We start from the raw sequence: 21,166 nt of genomic DNA on the forward strand, positions 1-21,166 counted from the left end.
AACATTCTTGTAGAGATTAGAGGATAATCTGGCAGCCAGACCTAGCCAATTAAAACAGTAATTGAAATGGTTGGAAATGTTTTCCTTGGCAAAATTTGGTTATTTTGCTTCATTTTGGGTTTCCTTGAATAACAAAAAATAGGGTCAATCATAAGACTGCTAATTTAGTTTCTTGGTTATCTTTACTCATCAAACAAAAAAGGGCTGCTGTGTAGCTGAAATGAAAAATTGAACACTGTGGCATGGGTTTTCATAGAACGATTCTTAAGCGAACACCAGTAAATCCATTCTCAGCATAGAACATGTGGAAATTTTTGCTGTGGGTGGAAGGGGTAAAATGTGGAGGGGGATTCAGTAGGAAATAAAAATACAGAAGAAGCATCCTTGGGTTGGTTTACTTTTCCCCAGATCAATAGATACTTAAAAATTGAGACTTCTAATTCAAAGATATCGGATATGAAAAATTAAAAAATCAATTTGTGTGCCATAATTCTCTTCTGCTGAAATCATTGTGTGCTACTAAATGTTTAATAGTCATCTCTGTGATCTGAGAGCATCTGATTTTTTAGCAATCACCAATGTCCATGATGTAAACACTTTTTATCGTGGCTGATTTCAATCTACCAACCCAATGTTCCTGAACATAAGACTTGGAACGAAACATGCACAGTCAACTTTTGCAAGCCACCATACGCTGTTCCAGCACATCACGGAGTGAAGTCATAGTTTTACAAAGAAGACAGATATGAAAATGCAATCTAGACTGACATCTGGTAAAAATACTGATAAAAGAAATAAGTAGACAAACAGCATTGGCTCACAAATTAATGAATCTAAGTTTTGCTGATTGAAATGGTAAAACTTGAGAAAATCCAAATCATGGAATTGATTTTAAAAGGAAAACACCTTTTTTTCTTATCTTTTCTTGTTACGTTAATCACTATACATTGCATTATTAGTTCTTGATGTAGTGTTCATGATTCATTGTTTACGTATAATACCCAGTGCTCCATTCATGCCCTTTTTAATACCCATCACCAGGCTAACCCATCCCCCCACCTCCCTCCCCTCTAGAACCCTCAGTTTGTTTCTCAGAGTCCATAGTCTTTCATGGTTCGTCTCCCCCTCCGATTTCCCCCCAAAATACCTTTTTATGTCAATCCATGCTTCTTCCCTTTCAAACCCTGCTTGTAAGCTCAAATCCTCTAAAGAAGTCTGAAAATAGGTGGTGTATCCATTTTAGCATCCTCTTGGACTTAAGACCAATTCAAAATGCCATGTACTATCCAGGCTAACCCCACACACTAGAATCACGTGGGGAGCTTCCATAAAGTACTAATTCTTTGATCCCACCCAGGACCAACTAAATGAGAAGGTTTTGAGGGGCGCCTGGGTGGCTCAGTTTCTTAAGTGTCTGCCTTTGCCTCAGGTCATGATCTCAGGGTCCTGGGATGGAGCTGAGCCCCACGTCCAGGCTCTCCACTCAGCAAGGAGTCTGCTTGTCCCTCTGCCCCTCCCCCTGCCCATGCACGCTCTCCTCTTTCTCTCAAATGAATAAATAAGATCTTTAAAAAAAGGCTTTGAGTGAGGCAGGGCACTGATATTTTTAAAAAGCTCCCCAAGTGTTTATTTTGCAAGCAGCGTTGAAAACAACTGCTCTATATACTTATTTGTCTACATTCTCGCTGATAATGCTCTGAAGGGTAGCTGTATTCCATCCCATTAAATTATGAACCCTGCTGGACCAGATATGTGATTCCTTTTTTTCTCTTTTTATTCCTTCTCCCATCTCCATAGCATCAATAAAAAAAGCACTTTGATTGTTTTGGATGGACTAGAAATAGGACACTATTCTGTTGGACTCACATTTATCCTTACTTTCTCATTTTTAGGTTTCAAACCAAGCTCAGAAATTTTTGAGATGGATCACATTCACCAGAAGCATGTCATAATTAATAATGATTTTCAAGGATCTCAGGACACACATGCAGAATAAATCACTTTTTTACTTAGAAATAGAATCTAATTATACATTCGATTTATTGAATGATTAACACATAGGATTTATCCACATATGCACTGGTATGAATGTCAGTATATAAAGCAAAAAAAAAAAAAAAGGAATAAATGTTCCTGCCTTTAAAAAAAATGTAAAAATATATTAAAAATATGGGTGAGGTTTCAGGTTTTTTTCCCGGAAGGACAAACTATATGATGTTATATCATAATTTTATATGATTCAGTTACTTGCACAATTACTTTGAGAAAAATAAAACATCAAACGATTCAAAAAAGAACCTGGCCTATTTTCCAAATGCACAATCCTCATCGTTAGTGGCAGCCTTGATCAAATTTGAGACTCTTGGAAAGACACACTCCATGTGTAGGAATCTATGCCACCTGTAGGCATTGCAGCGGAGCCAAGAACAGCAGGGAGCACAACAAAGAGCAGCTGGGGCTCTTCACATGTGTGGTACCATTTAGGCTGATGCCCAGGATATTGTATCATTCATCCAAAGGGTGCAGCTGCACCAGCTGGTAGGCTGGGGAAGGTGGCACAAACACAGAAGGCAGAAACTGGCACCAAGCCTCACCTCTCCCCACGCCCACTCACTCCCTGCAGCCTCACTCTGGGCCATGTTCACAGAGTGGCCAGCGTAGGGGCAAAACCCATACTATAATTCAGCCAGAGAGTAAGTGTCATCACGCGACTCTGTCACTGGTCGGTCTTCTGTGGAGGTGTATCTGAAATGAAGCATATTGGTTCACCTGTTACGCTCCAAACTACCCCCAAACACAGAGGTTTCAAACTGTCATCATTTATTATTATTTACACCTATGTGAGCAGAATGGGGTTCAGAGGATCAAGATTGGGCTTGGCCGTATGACTTTGCTATTCACCGTGTTTCTGTGGCTTGACCAAGGCAGCTCTGGCCTATGTGTACTTTTTCCGGGACCCAGGCTGCGGGGGGCAGGAGCAATCTGGGAGGAAGCTTTTATCACAACCATGGCAGAAGAGCAAGGATGCAAGTGGAAAAACAGGACTTGTAATGCCTAGACTTAGAACTGGCAAATTGTCACTTTTGCTCCTATGCTGTTGACCAAAACAAGTCAGATGACCGAGTTCAAATTCCAGCAGTGAAGAACCACACTCTGCCCTTGAAGAGACCACGGCAAAGGCATAGACACAGGATGGAATAAAGAATTAAGTCCAACGGACAATCCATCACATAAACCTGTCAGTTTTTCTGGACAAGAATAATGAGAATGAGTGGGCGCCTGGGTGGCTCAGTTGGTTAAGCGACTGCCTTCGGCTCAGGTCATGATCCTGGAGTTCCGGGATCGAGTCCCGCATCGGGCTCCCTGCTCGGCAGGGAGTCTGCTTCTCCCTCTGACCCTCCTCCCTCTCATGCTCTCTGTCTCTCATTCTCTCTGTCTCAAATAAATAAATAAATAAAATCTTTTAAAAAAAAATAGGAGGATATTGGCTAGGCAGATTTGTGAAGTAACAGAAGAAAAAGTATACCTCATGTGCAAAAACAAGAGAAGGTTCTTCTTTTTTTTTTTTTTTTTAGAGATTTTATTTATTTATTTGTCAGAGAGAGAGCACAAGCAGGGGGAGTGGTAGACAGAGGCAGAGGGAGAAGCAAGCTTCCCACTGAACAAGGACCCCAAACGGGGACTCCATCCCAGGACCCCGGGATCATGACCTGAGCCGAAGGCAGACACTTAACCTACTGAGCCACCCAGGCATTTCAAGAGAAGGTTATTCTTGAATTTATGTTCAAAATATACATTCAGGAATGTTTTTGGGAAACAGTAATCATTAATAGAATTTAAAACTACATGTGTCAAGTCTCAAATCACTTAATGGTATTCAGTCAAGCATAACAAATTTGGAAAACAAAACTCATTCATTTTCTCTCTCATTTGTTTAGCAATTTTTTCACGACAACCTATGACTGCCAGGCAGTATTTAGATGCTGGAGAAACAGCAGCAAACTAAGCAGACAAAATCTTTGCCCTCAGGGAACTTAGTTTTAGTGTTGAGATACAGACAATAAAGATGCTGAATAAATACATTACACAGTACTTTAAAAGAACATAGTTACTACAAAAAATACAGTGGATAAGGAATTCTAAGATGTAAGCTTACAATTTTATTGTTTAATTTAAATTTTTTTCAAGTTTTTATTTAAATTTCAATTAGTTAACATATAGTGTAATATTAGCTTCAGGAGTACAATATAATGATTCAGCACTTCCATACAATAACACCCAGGGCCCATCACGACAAGTGCACTCCTTAATCCCCATCACCTATTTTAAGCTTGCAATTTTAAACTGGGTAGTCAAAGTAGGCCCTACTGAAAAAGTGATATCTGAGTCAAGACTTAAAGTAGCAAGGAACAAGAGTGCTTGGGTGGCTCAGTTGGTTAAGCATCTGCCTTGGGCTCAGGTCCTGAACCCAGGGTCTTGGGGTCAAGTCCCGCATCAGGCTCCCTGCAAAGTGGGGAGTCTGCTTCTCCCTCTGCCCCTCCCCTCCACTCATGCGCACTCTCTCTCTTTCTCAAATAAATAAAACCTTTAAAAAAAAAGTAGCAAGGGCCAAGCCATGGAGATAATGGAGAGGAGAATTTTCCAGGTACTGGAAACTTGTTTTGCAAAGACTCTGAGGCAGGAATGTGCCTGATATGTTCAAGGAAGGAAGGAAGGAAAGAAGGAAGAAAGGAAGGGAGGGAGGGAGGGAGGCAGGAAGGGAGGGAGGAAGGAAGGAAGAGAAAGAAAGAAGGGAAAGAAAGGAAATAACTGATTTAAGAGTTAAATTGAGGAGGTAGCTAAATAGTAACAGAAGATCCGGTATTTCTAGTTTTTTGGATTTTTTATATTTTATTAATTTAGTTAGCTAATTAACCAGCTAGGTAGGTAGCTAATTTTAAGGAGCTAATATATGCAAATAGTAAATTTTCAGTAGTCCAAAGGAGTCCATTGAGAAGTAAGCCCCTGCCCTGCCCTTACCCAGAGTTCCCAGCTCCCATCCCAGAGGAAACAATGTTACCAGGTCTTCTATGTATCTTTCCAGACATTTAATGACTTTTTCTACTATACGCCCCCAAGTGAGGTAATTTGGAAAAGCAGAATGTATCTTTGAGGGAGATCTGGACAAAGTTTGCTTTCATAGATGTACCTTCGCCTCTGTGCTATAATTATAGGCCCCCAACGAGGATGGCAGCCCAAGTCATGCTCATCCCAGATGCGTGGGGTGGGGCCTATCTTGTGAAGTCACCAAGTCACCTCATGAAGAAACTACCTGTGTGTGGCCACGATTTATTTTGAGAACTATTTCTGTTCCCACATCCAGAGGAAGATTCCATCACTGTCGTTTCTTGTGTCATTTTCTCCCAAGGATAAGGAGTGATTTCACTTAGTACTTGAAAACAGGTGTAATGAAGTGAAAAAACAAACTGTAACCAAAAAAAAAAAAAAGTAAAATAAAATAATAATAAAGTAAAAAATAGATGGAAAACTTCTGTGTTTCACCAATGGGTATGGAAAGGTGACAATAGGTTCTTTGTTTGAGAAAAGTTAGAAGGTGCAGGGCAATCCAAGATTTTCCTCTAAGTGCAGCCAAATTATGTGTCAGGCAGATGTGATGACCACCACACTATGGAAACCAGCCAAATTATGTATAATGTATACTGCAGACTTTCAGACATTTTCCTTGCAGGTAAACAAATGGGAATCCATAAAACTCCTTGTATGTCTCTGATACTGCAGTTGGTCTGCTATTTTAACATGGCCCTCACAGTCTGATTCTGCTCAGTGAGATGTCCTGTGTAATTTTTCTAAAAGTGTTAGGAAAAGTGCTATATGATCATAGTACCTTAATCTTAGTAGAATAAAGAAAAAGATGCTTTATTCTTCAGAAAGATTCTTATGATCCTAGCATTTGCCAACAATGGCAACAAACGAACTCTTTACAATTACTAGTGCATAAGGTTTCTTGATCCATGTAATCCCAGGAAGAGGCTAAATAATCATCATCACCACCACCATCATCATCACCAAAAGGTAAGGCTAAGAATGTTACCAACTGAATTTAACTTTGGGTACTTTTTGTAAAGTCTATGGCAACATGTCTCAAACTTCTAAAGGCCACTAGAATGTAAGCCCCATCAGATGATGCCTCTTTCCATAATGTTTAGACCTGTGCCTAGCCCTCATGTCAGGGTTAATTTTATGCATCAACTTGGCTAGGCCATGGTACCCAAATATTTGGTCAAATGTTCTTGTAGATGTTTCTATGAAACTATTTTAAAAGTAAGATTAACATTTAAAACAAAAGACTTTGGGAAAGCAAATTACCTCCATAATGTATGTGGGTCTCATCCAATCAACTGAAAGCCTTAATAGAAAAAAAGACTGACCTGCCTGAGCCAAGAAGCAATTCTGCCAGCAAGACTAACAGACGCATACTGTAACTCTTCCCCGGGTCTCCAGTCTGTAGGCCTATCCTGCAGATCTTGGACTTGCCAAGCTTCCACATCACCGGAGCCAATTCCTGAAAATAAATGTCTCTTTATAAATGTAACTGACAAGATATGTACACATCTAGGTAGTTCCATTTCTCTGAAGAACCCTGACTAATACAATTTAGTAGGTACAGAGTAGTTCCAAATAGCATTTGTTGAATGAATGAATGAATGAATGAATGAAATACTAATTCATGACCAATGTATGTATGTTTCTTCCATGGATGTGTTTGGCATGTGTTCAAATTTTTTTTATTTCAAAATAATCATTAAAACTCTTATTGTACAAACTCCATAATTTAGAAGTAAAATTTAACTGTTACAACTCTTGCTACTATTTTCCTGATAACCTAAATAAATGGTATCCAGCTTTCTCTATTGGTAAAGGAGAGGAGTGACAGCTTTATTTTGAATTACACCGCTCAGTTCTTGACACAGTGAAATTGCCAGAGTTTAACCCATCTCCCAAATCCAATCCAAAATATAATCTTCTATAAAATAGTGGTTGCATATCACTAGATTTCCTCTAATCTGCTGGGCATAAACAACCGTTTATAGCTGCCAATGATCATTTTTCATCAAGTAAAAATTAGGAATAAAATGCATAGCTCAAAGTTTATCTGTGTCTTCCAAAATCCATTTCAACACACATACATGCGCATATACACACAAAGTGCCCATGTACTAAAATGCATTTTGTTGCTTTATCTGAAAAGAACAACAATGAAAGCAAGGCCACAATGGTCTCTTCACTAGGCTGAGCTGATACTTATTTTTCTAACAGGTCATCTCTAGAATTAAATTGTATGGTTACCTTGTACTAGTATTTCCAGTCTTCTGATTCCAACTTGCTTTTTCTTAACTTAAAAAATGACCTAAATTCCATTTTCTTTTACATTCTATGCCTTGCTTGCCTCCCCTGACATACATAAACCATCATAAAATTTGACCACTTACCTTCTTGTTTTGCTTTTCAAAGTTTTTACCTAATCTAATGCACATATGCTATTCTAAAAGGACCTCTGGATCTAGCAAATTCTCATTTAATGATACACATTTCAGACTCAATCTGAAGATTCAAATCGATTAACATCAGTGAAGACCTTTGAGAAAGAAGCCAATAGATGTATTAAGGATGCTTGAAATACGAGTTAACAGCCTCGCAAAACAGGTAAAGAGAAAATTGTGATTTATTCATGGTCTATTTGGCACCTTCTCTTATTTGTACCTTAATCTTCCACTGCTATTGTCCAACCTGGGCTTCTTTCCCAGCATAATCAATCTAGACCATGTATGCTTACTATAAACTATAACCCTCTGTCCCATGCTGATATTCAAGATATAAAGCTAAGGTACTCATGGGTACTAATGGGTTAATACTTTGACCCTGCCAGGTGCCAACCAATACAGTGTTTTAGAGATGATGTCTTAACCTGAACAATGTAATCCATTAGTTGGAATTTTAGTTTCCCATTGATCAACAGAAAAAATATTTAGGATAAAAATTGGCTTTTGGAACCCCCTAAATCAAACCAGCTAGGAATGTGCCTACTCAAACTTCATGGGGAGTTTACTAAAATTATGATTTTGTTAGACACCCAAGAAAGAATCTAAAAAGACCAAAACAGGAAAGAAGACAGACATTATGATATTAATATCAGCTTTAGAAGAGAATTTTATCATTTAATATAATTATTTGACTTCCTGTGTTTTAAAAATGCTGGCTCCTAAAGTCATTCATAAGTAAATGAATTTGAGAGGCATGACTTCTGATCAATAGCAAGATTGAGGACACATTTCAAATGTAGCTTCCATATAGAAAACCAAAGGAACAATTCAACTGGATTCCTATGTAAAATGGATAGATTACCCTCCAAGAGGAAGGAGGGAAGGAAGGAAGGAAGGAAGGAAGGAAGGAAGGAAGGAAGGAAGGAAGGAAGGAAGGAAGGAAAGAAGGAAAGCAATTTACATCTTGGAAATTAAAGCTGTTGGATGTCTTCTAAAATCAGTCAGCATTATCCATTTAAAGAATTATAAAAGACGAGAGAGGTAAAATTAGGTTCAATTTTGCAATTGTGGAGATGAAATAGAACTTTTTCTAAGAGAAGTTAATAAACTCAAGATTAGATATTAAAACAAATTCCTTAGTTGGAAAGATGAAATGTATGAAACAGATTTGTTTGGGGAGTTGCTGTGTAAAGCCTCTGATGTTGGGCGAAGTAAGGGAAAATGTTGTTGGATCTTGAGTTTAATTTTTTAATTTTTTTTAGTGAGTAGAAATGAACTCATCTCAATAGCATTTCCTCTTTTGTACTCTGCCTAAGCTATTCTTCTAAATTGTAATATTTAGCCATGCCAATTCCCAGAGATTCTCATATTTCTGTCTCGGTGCTGCTCATGAAATAAACAAAATTCCTACAAACTGGAGCTACATCTTAAATCGATTTATCCTATTAGTAAAAACTATGGTGTAGTAAAGCACACAGCACAGGGAGCTAAGGGGGTCTGCATTATAGGCTCAGCTCTTCTGCTGGCTATCTGACAATGACCTCTCTGGGCCTGGGTTGTGTCCTCAGTAAAACAAGAGAGATGTAATAAATAACTTCTCACTTATCTTCCAGCCAGCAGAATTTGTCTTTGTCATATAAAAGTAGCCTGATCTTGAATAACAATCTTAATAGCAGTGAGAAATGCATGGAGTCACTTTTCAACAACTTCGACACTCCTGTGTCTTGAACAAAAGCTTGGAAATCCTATAAATTTGTCCCCCAGACAGAACTGCATCTTAACCATTCAGGTGACTCTTACGAGATTCTCCCCAAGAGGCAAACGTCACAACTTCTTCTGTAACCTTAAGGCCAGAAATGCTTCCGTCCTTCTGGTCTGAGTTGCCTGACTGGATTTTCAACTTAATGTCATGGATTCTTTCCTTAGCAGGGAGGGGACACAATGGGGCTGGCCATTTACGTGCTATCTATTATTAATCTGAGCCATGGTAAATTTGTTTGTACTAGAGTTTCTGTGGTCTTACATTGCATTCCAGTGAAATGATAGAACCTGATCTCCTGATGGAATGTTCTCTTGCAGGTCTAAAATGACTGGATGATAAAGCCTAACAGGCTGGCAAGAATACTGAGCAGTTCTTGATAGGGGACACAGGGAAGGACATTGTTTCTCTCACTGACCAATCTCCTAGCAGCCTAATGCACAGTGGCTCTTGACATCATGCTCTCTAAAAACCCAAATTTGGAAATATTAAATCAATTCTTCTAAAATGAAATATGGACTCAGGAAATTGTGTTTTTAAAATATGGCTAAATTTCTAGTAGTTCCCAGTGCTTAAAAGAGGAATTTTGTTTGTTTGTTTGTTTTTTGAGAGAGAGAGAGCACGCACACCAGCGGGGGCAAGGGGAGAGGGGCAAAGGGAGGGGGAGAGAGAGAATCCTAAGCAGGCTCCATGCTCAGTGCATAGCCCAACACGGGGCTTCATCTCAGGACCCTGAGATCATGACCTGAGCCGAAATCAAGAGTCGGATGCTCAACCGACTGAGCCACCCAGGTGCTCCAAAACAGACAGGCAAATGTGATGAAAGGAAACATAACCATATTGTGTATCCCCACCTCCTGCTTTCTAACAGGTAAGCTCTTAGGATGTCCATTTTATTGACAAGGCCGATAAAATGGAACAGGAACCCTATCAAAAATGAATGCACCAAGAAATAGGCAACGTTAACAATAGAAGCTATTTAAGAAGGAACCACACAAGATGTTGAAAAGATGGTGAAAGCTGTTTTTCTTTGCTTACACCCAAAAAGTAACCAGAAAGAGCTTCCTTGTCCTGTCTCCCCTTCCTCTGAGTTGTGCAACTATCCTGTGAGAAGCCTGGGGGAGGGCAGAGTGGTATTCCCCGAGGATGGGCTTTCCCAGCCCCTTCCAGAGCAGTCCAGGTCTGTGAATCAGGGCCGGGGGTGGGCCCAGCACAGTTTTCCTTTCCCCACGCAGGCCATGATTAAGAAGGCATCTGTCTGTCAACAGAGGCTTTCAGCTGTATTTCCAGTCCAGCTTCCTCCCAACTGACTCATCCGGTGATGCCACAATCTAATGTTTATGACCTAACAGTTGATCACCATGGAAGGAGCACAAACCTTAGACTGTTGAGGAGCAAAACCAGTGTTGAGATGTTGGACAGTTTCGGAAGAGGCAAAAGAAGACCTTTATTCATCGAGACCGCCTGTGAGGACTGAACACCCTATTCCTCATGTGGGCACTTCCACCGGTTGCTAAAACTGCTATGTGGACGTCTTCGTGCCTATCGGAGGACCCGAATAAGGACTTTGGGTGACCGAGGACTAACAAATGCCATGGCATTTAGAAATGAAGAACAAGAAGCCGAAGGGAAAATGTGTATGTAGCCATGTAATGAGGTTTGGATGACAAATTCGGTTTCCTTACCTTTTTGCCAACATGTGGCGATGGTTTTAAAAGAGAAAGAAAATGTGCTGAGTGCCAGGAAAAGACTAAGAGCCCCCAAAACTCAACCTCACAAACAGTCCCGCTGGTAAATTCACAAGCCGGGAGTATCAGGATCCACTTTCTGGTTATTCCGGGAACCCCCCCGCATAAAAATAAAAGCCAAAATGAAAAAGCAAGCCAATGGAATAAAATAACTGCTTTTTAGTAAGGATCATTGTATCAAATGCTATGAGTGGCAGGAGGTCTTGGCACCGCTGTGGTAACTAGATGAGGAGGGTGGCGTGGTCAAGGTGAAGTGAGTTTGTCTTCCTGGACTGCCCTTCCCAGACTAATAATCAAAAAGAGCTGTCCTTCCTCAGCCCCAAACAGCCCTGAACGAACAGTGTCTCCCAGTAGTGCTTGCGGCTTACAAGTAATGTGAGAGTCTTTTTATAACTGTTGAGGTTTAATTTAAAAGGAAGCTTCAGAATCAGCGGTAAAGGGAGGGGAATGTTGTGAACTGCAGACCATCTGAAATGGGGAAAATCATAAATACCAGAGTGTCTGATTATGTGAGCGTCTCTTGAAGTCGAATAATGAACCTTCTTCATGTTCTGCTTTTCTGGACTTGGCTCCCTCTGACAAATTTGCAGGCATCAGGGTCTGTCTGGAATTCATTCCAAGTTGGAGGGATATTTTTTCCCTTGACATTTTGCAGCTGAGACAGCTCCGAGCAGGAAGCTGAGGAGCGTAACATTACCAAATATGTCCTTTCTCCTGCCCTTATATTTTATTTCCACAGGAAAAGAAGGCTGATGAGGGCCAATGGGAGCTGGCCAATGAGAATGCGGCCGCAGGGGCGGCCTCTACTGGAGGTGGGGAAATTGATCAGATGCCATTTTTCACCAAAAAAGAGAGACTATTCTAGGTACCACCAGTTGAAATGTGTGCTATGCTGGAGGAAGACGTCTGACCATTTCCTACAAATCACCCAGCTATTTCTGGGGAATATTTATCACCACTTTGGTCCCATTTTCTCATGTAGGCCTTTGCTAAGAAAGCAGGCAGTGCGGTATATTGCTAACATGTCTGTGCCTTTGACCAGATCACTTGACCTTGAGGGGCTTCAGATTCTCTATTGGTAAAAGGAACTTTGGATGTGATGATTTCCCAGATCTCTCCAGGTTCCCATGACTAAAGTCTGCAAGCTAGTTTGAGCACATGCCTCAATCACTAAAATAAATTTGAATATCCATCTAGTTACATGTGTATGTATATGTACTGCTTTATAAGTATATTATAAACTGACAAAATATATAAAACATATAAAATACAGATTAAAAAGGAGACCAAATATGTAAATTCTAGTATTTTCTCTCTAAACCTCAATAGTTTCTCTTAAGCACTCCCTGGGGTCTCTTTGGAGATCAATGCCCTAAGCCACATTTCAGCTCTGCTTTTCTTTATGACTGTAAGACATTAAATCATCATTTCCACAGGGGCTAAGAGAGAACATAGGTCACTATATGTGACTGCTGATTACATATCCTTTGCTTGCATATTAAATACATAAAAGTTTTTTATTATTTTTTAAAATTTTTATTTTTATTTTTTAAATTTTTTTTTAAGATTTTATTTATTTATTTGACAGAGAGAGAGAGCGAGCACAAGCAGGGGGAGCAGCAGGTGGAGGAAGAGGGAGAAGCAGGCTCCCTGGTGAGCAGAAAGCCCGATGTGGGGCTTGATCCCGGGACCAAGACCTGAGCAGAAGGCAGATGCTTGGGGCGCCTGCGTGGCTCAGTGGTTAAGCATCTGCCTTCGGCTCAGGGTCCTGGGATGGAGCCCTGCATCAGGCTCCCTACTCGGCGGGAGGCCTACTTCTCCCTCTCCCACTCCCCCTGTTTGTGTTCCCTCTCTTGCTGTGTCTCTGTCAAATAAATGAATAAAATCTTTAAAAAAAAAAAAAAAGAAAAGAAAAGAAGAAGGCAGATACTTAACTGACTGAGCCACCCAGGCACCCCAAGAAAGTTTTTTTAAAACATAATCTTCTTTGGTTAATCTTATTGTACTACTTCTAAAAGAGAATAGTTATAGAGAAATTTCTTTACTGAGAAAAACAGCAGTGTAAGTTTGTTGTAAATGGCAACTTACAATCTTGAGTCAGGGAAATATTTGGGAGCAGTAGAAATTGGGGTAATCTGGAGTGTGTATGTTGTGTCCAAAGACAGAAGCTGTTTTTCAGCCCCAGCAAGCTTTCGTCATGCAGGAAGGGAGGCCGAGTGCTGCCAAATGTGATTTTTCAAAAGAATTGGGAGATCCAGATTTTAATGTGAAATTAAGTTAATTTCTCAAATTAATGTTGCTCAAAAATTTTAGAGCCAAGCATATGATAACGATGAACTATTCTCAGCTAATAGGCAGGCCCTTGGTGATCTCTGACCTCATAATCAGCTGATTTAGCTCTGTAATTTTTATGATAATATTGGCACTGTATTCAGACATCCAAGTTTCTGGGCAGGGTGGTTATGTATGCGTAAGAGAGAAAAACATGAAATGTCATTTCGTTAAGATCATAATGTTTCTCTCTCACCAGCTTTTCAAAAGTGGTCACTTCTTGGATATTTTTAAGGCTGCACCATCAGACCAATAATCTATGTTGTTTAGTCATAAAAATAAGGAAAATATTACATTGTTCTTGATATACCTGTTGCTTTTGCATATGGAAGCACCATAGAAAAGAAGTATTATCTTAAATTTTGATGTTTTATTGATTAGAGATTGGCAAACTTTTTCACAGTTCTTTTTCAGTAAAAATTGAAGCCCTGTGGGCCATCTGGTTGCCATTGTAACAACTCAGTTCTGCGTGGCTGCGTAAAAGCAGCCATAGACTATACACTGCAAACAAAAGAGCCTGGCTGAGTTCCAATAAAACTTTATTTACACTAACAGACTGTGGGCCAGATTTGGCCTGTGGGCTGCAGTTTGTCAGCTCCTGTATTAGATCATTAGCTCTTCCAGGGTATAACCTGTGTCTGATTCAACTCTGTATCTTCAGTCCACGCAGTCCTGGTACAGAGGAGGCCCTCCACGAATATTTGCTACGATAAATGGAAGGGTGTGGAGTTTAGCAATTTATGTCAATAATCATTAACTTCCCATTTGGGAGATAGAAAACCCACAGTAGGGTTTCTGCGTTGTGTCCACCATGAGGCTTACATCGGCATATGAATTCTCTCAGGGAATTTGTGGCTCATCCAAATGTTCTGAACAAGGAAAAGAGGTACTCAGTCATCTTAATGAAGCAACCTGAGACTGCTGAGACCCCACACAGACTGAAGGGCCAACGAGCAAGAGCCACAAAAAGACCTCAGAATTTCATAGACAGGCTTCTTCCGAATCTTTCCTCAACTCTTCTTTTTAAACAACTTAAGGGGCGCCTGGGTGGCTCAGTCGTTAAGCGTCTGCCTTCGGCTCAGGTCATGATCCCGGGATCCTGGGATCGAGCCCCGCATCAGGCTCCCTACTCGGCGGGAGGCCTGCTTCTCCCTCTCCCACTCCCCCTGCTTGTGTTCCCTCTCTCTGTCAAATAAATAAATAAAATCTTAAAAAAAAATAAATAAACAACTTAAATGACCAAATACTAGGCATCTATTGTGTCCTTATACTGTAGTGCAGTGCTTCTCAAAATTCTGGTCATGACCCAGTGGCCACACACTAAAATGTTTCCCAAAACAACTCTTACTCTTTTTCTCCCATTTCTAAATTTTGTTTCTATGAATTGAGGTATAATTGACATATTACATTAGCTTCAGATATACAACATAACAATTCAATATTTGTATATATTGTAAAATGATCACCACAAGCCTAGTTAACATCCATCATCGTCAGTTGTCATATATTTACCACATTTTTTCTTGAAGTGAAAACTTTTAAGAGCTACTCTCTTTGCAACTTTCAAATATGCAGTGCTGTATTATTAATTAGCATTGCCATGCTGTACATTACATTTTTCATGACTTATTTATTTTATAACTGGAAGTTTGTGCCTTTTGACCCCCTTTACCCATTTCTTCCATTTCTCAACCCCCACCTCTAGCAACCACCAATCTGTGCTCTGTATTTATGAGCTCAGTTTTTTGTTTTTTTTAGATACCTCACACAAATGAGATTATAGAGTACCTATCTTTCTCTGTCTGACTTATTTCACTTAGCATAATGCCTCAAGGTCCGTCCATATTGTCACAAATGTCAAGATTTCCTTCTTCTTTGTGGCTGAATATTATTCCATTAAATATATACATATATACATTTCTTTTCTTTATCCATTCATTTTCTTTATCCATTCATCCACTGATCAACACTTAGATTGTTTCCATATCTTGGCTAATTCTTATTTTTACTATGAGCAATTCACTGAGATATCCTCTCTTTGTTTATACTTGATTTATTTTTAATGTGGGTCACAACTTTCTAAATGGATTTTATCACCCACTACATATGGCATTTGGTTTGACAATCATAGGAACATTTAGTTCTTTTTTTTGTTCAAAGATTTTATTTATTTATTTGACACAGAGAGAGAGACAGCAAGAGCGGGAACACGAGCAGGGGGTGTGGGAGAGGGAGAAGCAGGCTTCCTGCTGAGCAGGGAGCCCAATGCAGGGCTCGATCCCAGGACCCCAGGATCCTGACCTGAGCCGAAGGCAGACACTTAACGACTGAGCCACCCAGGTGCCCCGAAACATTTAGTTCTTATTCTAAAGGGATTTATACTCTAACTGGAGAGATAAGATATATATATGCCAACATCTAGGGAACAGGAGATAAGTTAGCGCATGTGTGGCACTTGGGGCTCTTCACTGGTAGTAGCTGGCGTTTTGGAAACCATAGATGAGTGGTGGTATTGGTCTAGGCTGGAGGCTTGACACATGGAAAATTTATCTGAAAGAAGGACTGGGGGAGAAATAAGTGAACTGGGATAAGGCTTCATTTTAAGAAAAAAAAATAAGTCTTCCAAATAAAAATGTAGCCAAGGGCAGTTTCTTTTCTCCTGATTCCATTCCCAGGATGAAGGAAAAGAGCCTCAATTAAAATTTAGCAGGGATTTGTTTACTGGAACAGTATGTGAGAGGATTAAAGAAGCATGAGAGGGCCACATGATTCATTTCCAAAAGCCAAATGGAGTCATAGAAGGGAATGGTCTGAGAAGAGTATGATTAGAAAGATCACTTTCACTTAGAAAAAAGTGCAGATAACTCTTTGGAGAAAAGAGAAGACAAAATTTGAAGATTGGTGGGATCAATCTAGACACGCACTTAGAAAAGAAAATAGTATTTTTATTGGCTGTTAAGATTTTTATGTTAGGTAAATATAGAAGTACTTTGGTAGTTTTCTTTGGTTGGGGCCCGTAGTTTGTCAAATCTGGTGTGGTTTTAGGTAGACAATGGGGAAAAGAACCAAATGGGTAGTCAAATGGTCAAGCGGATTAATTAACTTTGATAGCTGTATATTTAAGTTATGAGTAAAAGCACACTGATTGTAGGAGTGAAGAGGCAAGGAATGGGAGGGATGGAATTGGCAGAGGGCCCAATAACCAAACATATAAAGCAATTATGTAGATTTGCATTAACATAAAGAAATTAGAAAGCAAGGGACCTTGGCAGAAGAGTTCTGAACCAAACCAAGTTGAAAAAAGTAAAATAAATAGAAATGCCTACAAAACAGTTTGGGACAGATAAGCCCAAGAGAGACAAGCATATCTGAGAATCAGAAAACAAAAGACTATATACTATAATTTAAGAGAAAAGGACACAAGGCATGGAAAAAATAGAGGCTTAGGTTGAAACTGGAAGAGGAGAAAATAATGTAAATACATGTTGATTTTCATTTTTAGGTATGATTCTAATTTTATAATAAGAGAAAAAAATCATAAGAGTAACAATGTATTTAAAGATCTTTTCCACTCTGACAATTCTACAATGGGGTTTTCAATCCAAAGGGCTTTATGAAATAAACAAACTAAAGAAATAAGAAAACAGTAATGAAGGAGAACAGATGACATTCTCTCTATTACCCAGATGATGGCATCCTGGAAATCAGTAGTCTGGTTTATAAGATGCTTAAGGGAGGGTGTTTATAATTATCTCCCAATGATGTGAACTGCCAATTTTTTCTCAAAATATAATTAATTTTAAACCACTTAAAAAAAATCTTGGATGTTATGAATAAATCTAATGCTACTAAGTTTATCAGAAACCAGGCTTCATTTACTTTACTGACACAATATGCTTCACATAACACATTTAGGAAAAATCAAACATATTTTTAAAACCAAATATTATATTCTCTCTTAAAGTTTATCATTTTCCAAGTGGTTTATCCTACGTTTCCAAAGCACATCTGGAACAAACAATCTTTAGAAGTGATATTATGGTTTCAAGGGCAAGGCTTAGCGAGCTTGTTTTCAAAGAGTTACTCAAGATTCTTTAACTTTTCTTCAGAAGAAAAGGCCTAAGTCTTCATCCTAAGACTAGTTAAGAAATAACAAAGAACAAAGCCAAGCAGCAGGACAGGTCCAAATAGTTCTGAGCCTCTACGTAAAGGAGAGGGTAGGGGCTCCCATCCTGGAACCTGGTCCTTTGTTAGTGGGGGTGCATCTAAAAAAAAGAGGGGCGCCTGGGTGGCTCAATCATTGGGTGTCTGCCTTCAGCTCAGGTCATGATCCCAGGGTCCTGGGATGGAGCCCCGCATCCGGCTCCCTGCTCAATGGGGAGTCTGATTCTCCCTCTCCTACTCCCCCTGCTTGTGTTCCCTCTCTCTCTGTGTCTCTCTCTCTGTCAAATAAATAAATAAAATCTTTAAAAAAATAAAAAATAAAATAAAAAAGAGTAGCAAGAGGCATAGACTATCCATCCTAGATTCAGGATGGGGTCCCATCTTTGTCATTTGCCCTCGAAGACAAACTACTATCTTCTCTCTACTCCAGGCAACTCACCCTAATAGATGGCTTTTACTTATACTATTATAGAAAAATTTTCCTGGGCACTATACAAGCTCCCAATATAGATTTAACATATTTTGTTACATCTCTTCTCTCTATCATAGTTTATTTACAGAGATAAATTCATTATATATATATATATATTATATATGTCTGTGTATGCTATATGTATACCGACAAACAGACTAATTTGACATCCCATTTTATTATCCCCACACACAGTGCATAAGCAATACTAAATGAGGGATGAAGTTATTACAAAGTGTCACGGACAGCAAGCAGTGACCTTTGAAAAGTGAGGATTTCCCTAAGTCTTTCTCTGCACAAGACCAGAATTTATTCTGCATATGTTCTGTATTACAACTCATAGCATGGAAATTTCAGTGACAAAACTTTGTAAGAAGGCAGAACATAAAAATGACTGACTTTTTTCAGGAAGAGAAAATCCTCTTTAGAAAGAAACTATGTCACCAGAACCAAAGGCATGTATCAATATTTTCTGAGTGAATAGTAAGTTATTTTCAGGCTAAGATGATATAACTTCTTTTCCTTCTTGAAATGTCACTATGAATAAGACACGTCACCTAACTCTGGTCAACTGGATAGTGCTGGGTCAAGTGTGGTAAGACAGGCCCAGAAGTAAGGGTTGCAGGACTCAAGATAAGAATAAAATCAGAGTGATGCCTGGGTCATTATCTCAGGGTCCTGGGATCGAGTCCCACATCGGGCTCCTTACTCAGTGGGGATCCTGCTTCTCCTTCTGCCTGCCACCTCCCCTGCTTGTGCTCTCTCTCTCTGACAAATAAATACAATCTTTAAAAATTGAGTAAAACTGGAGTGCTCGCTTTGGCAGCACATATACCAAAATCGGAATGATACAGAGATTAACATGGCCCCTGCACAAGGATGACACACAAATTCATGAAGTGTTCCATATTTTTTTCATGTTTTCTGCATATTAAAAAATCCTATTGTACCAATTGGTAAACTATTCAATGCCTATAAAATGAAAAAAAAAAAAAAAAAGGTAAAATTGGAGGCCAGCATACCGAATGTCTCAATATTTAAGTTGTAAATCAAGCTACCGCACTGTAAAAAATGATTTATTCTCTTACTTTGACATGTGTCACTGTCATTATGACAAAATTGGAAATATGTCCAAATCTACGGTTTTTGTATGACTGGATGTCAGCAAATTATCAAAGACAAGCACATTAATTTTTATTGTGCACATCTCTGTGTTCTGTGGATGGTCCAATGATACTTGGATGATTAATGTAATGGGTATAGAAATTTAATAGCAATAGAGCAAATATTCTATAAACTAAAAAATTCATAGTACTATGCAAAATGTTCCACAGCCACCATATGCAACTGCTATGAATACCATGCTAGTCTGAGAGTAATCCCTGGAACCATGAATCAGCACCAGGCAGAATAGCAAGAACAATAGCTGTTCTACTGGGAAAGGACACTTTGTTAGGAAAGAGTGAATATGCATTCCTATTATCTGCAAGGAGGGACTTGATAAATCACTCCATATGTTTTCTCATACTCAAGGGTTTCTGCTGTTCAAAGGCTGCCTTCACTCCAAAGTGGTTTCTTTTTCCAACAGCAACAGAGACCCAGATATAATCACTTTTTTCTAGGACACAGGGCACAAAATAGGCACGAACATTTCCCTAGAGCCTGACCAAGGTTAGTCCCAGCGGGAAAGTCTACGGTTCCAGGTTGTTCCGTGTCGGGGCTGAGTGCTGGATCCATAGTAAGGCCACCTGTATTTCCTTACAAAATTCCTTTATACTGGGTTTGTGATAGGCAGGCCCAGAAGTGCAGGACACCTTTTGCTTGCATGTGAACTCAGTGCTGGACTTAGGTTATTTCCCGAGCTCTTTCACAGATGTGCAGAATCTAAAAAGGCCTAAGGCATGAACAAGCTCCCACAGAAAGCTATTATGATGGGGTTCTTTGGCAGACTAGAATTTGGTGATTGTATGTATAGATTATTGAGGTGGTCATTGTTGCCACATAGGAATACAGTTCTAGAGTCACTTCTAGCAAAAGGGCTTCAGCAATACTTTTTTCTCACACACGGTCAAGTCTATTCCAGGGGAAATCAGGTTTTCTCCAGTGTTTTGTTTTGTTTTCTTATGAGAATTCCTGATCCAACTGAACTTGACAACTCCTTGATCTTGAGTCTTGTTTTCTTGCTCTCCTACCTCTATATCCTTTCACCCAAAAAACCCTCTGTCACCACTGGTTTAATTCCAGTTTAATTACAAACATTTCAATTTCTGATCCATCAAAAGTTTGGTCTTCCCTAAGTATGCATTTCCCACTGTAGTCTCATAACACTTTACAGGCTCTGAACAATGGCCATCTGTTCCCTCCTGCTAGGTTTCCAGAAACAGGCTTTAGAGAGCTGCCATGTGTTTATCTTTCTTTACACTTCAACAAGCACCCCTCCATGACTCACATACACAGAAAGCCAAAAGCCCTGAATGGTTGTTTATTCTCACCAGCTGGATGACCCTGCACGTGGCTCTCAGCATGGGTGAGGATTAGAGATGCCGGAGAGGTGTGGCATGTAGATTTAAGCACACACAAAACTGCATCCACTTGCGCTTTGCTTAGATCCTCTAAGGAAGCTGAGTTAACTAGGAAACTCAACTCAGCTTGTCATCTTTGTTTTTCCCCATTTATGCTCAGATGGGAGAGGAAGGATCAGATGGGATGGCCAAGAGAAATCCAAATACAGTGGGGACTTGTCATTTTCAAGTGCTTACAGCATAATATTCAGCCTTTAGAACTGATGCTCAGTGGATAGGTAGCACACGACTCCTGATGGCCTGATTAGATCAACTTGCTACACCTGCTTCAGAGGTGGACAATCTTTTACCCCAATCATGAATTACATGTGAGCTCTAGGAATTGTTCAGTTTAGAGCTCCTCAGTCATCTGGTTATTTTCTGCCTAGTTTTGTGGAGTTTTATCCTATGCATGCCCAGTATTCAGCAACAGACACATGTTGGATTTCAGTTATATAAAGATCACCCAGTGGGATGTCCAATAGGCAGCCTGGATATATGACCTGAAGATGAGAAATGTTTGGAGATTTGGAGGTCATCAGTGTATGGTCCTCGAAGCTGTGGTTATGGAGAATATTGCTCAGGAGAAT

At 39.6% G+C, this 21,166-nt stretch overlaps 2 long non-coding RNA genes and 1 other non-coding gene across 3 annotated transcripts in view; 2 read left to right on the forward strand and 1 right to left on the reverse strand.

Moving 5' to 3' along the window:
- LOC145723112 (uncharacterized) overlaps nucleotides 1–21,166 on the forward strand; it is a 196,006-nt gene that overhangs the window by 102,029 nt on the left and 72,811 nt on the right. The gene's annotated exons all lie outside the window — the stretch shown is intronic.
- LOC145723109 (uncharacterized) overlaps nucleotides 1,926–21,166 on the reverse strand; it is a 33,563-nt gene continuing 14,322 nt past the window's right edge. Inside the window, exons 3-4 of the long non-coding RNA XR_014147948.1 lie at nucleotides 6,429–6,562; nucleotides 1,926–2,745 (exon numbers count right to left, since the gene is read on the reverse strand). This is a non-coding gene — a long non-coding RNA (uncharacterized LOC145723109). The remainder of the gene's footprint in view (nucleotides 2,746–6,428; nucleotides 6,563–21,166) is intronic.
- On the forward strand, nucleotides 18,826–18,929 carry LOC115943064 (U6 spliceosomal RNA). The gene has a single exon (XR_004077665.1). It is a non-coding gene; the product is annotated as a U6 spliceosomal RNA (small nuclear RNA).

Source organism: Leptonychotes weddellii, chromosome 8 (assembly GCF_054177405.1).
Source record: "Leptonychotes weddellii isolate Sample4059 chromosome 8, ASM5417740v2, whole genome shotgun sequence".
Lineage (NCBI taxonomy): Eukaryota > Metazoa > Chordata > Mammalia > Carnivora > Phocidae > Leptonychotes > Leptonychotes weddellii.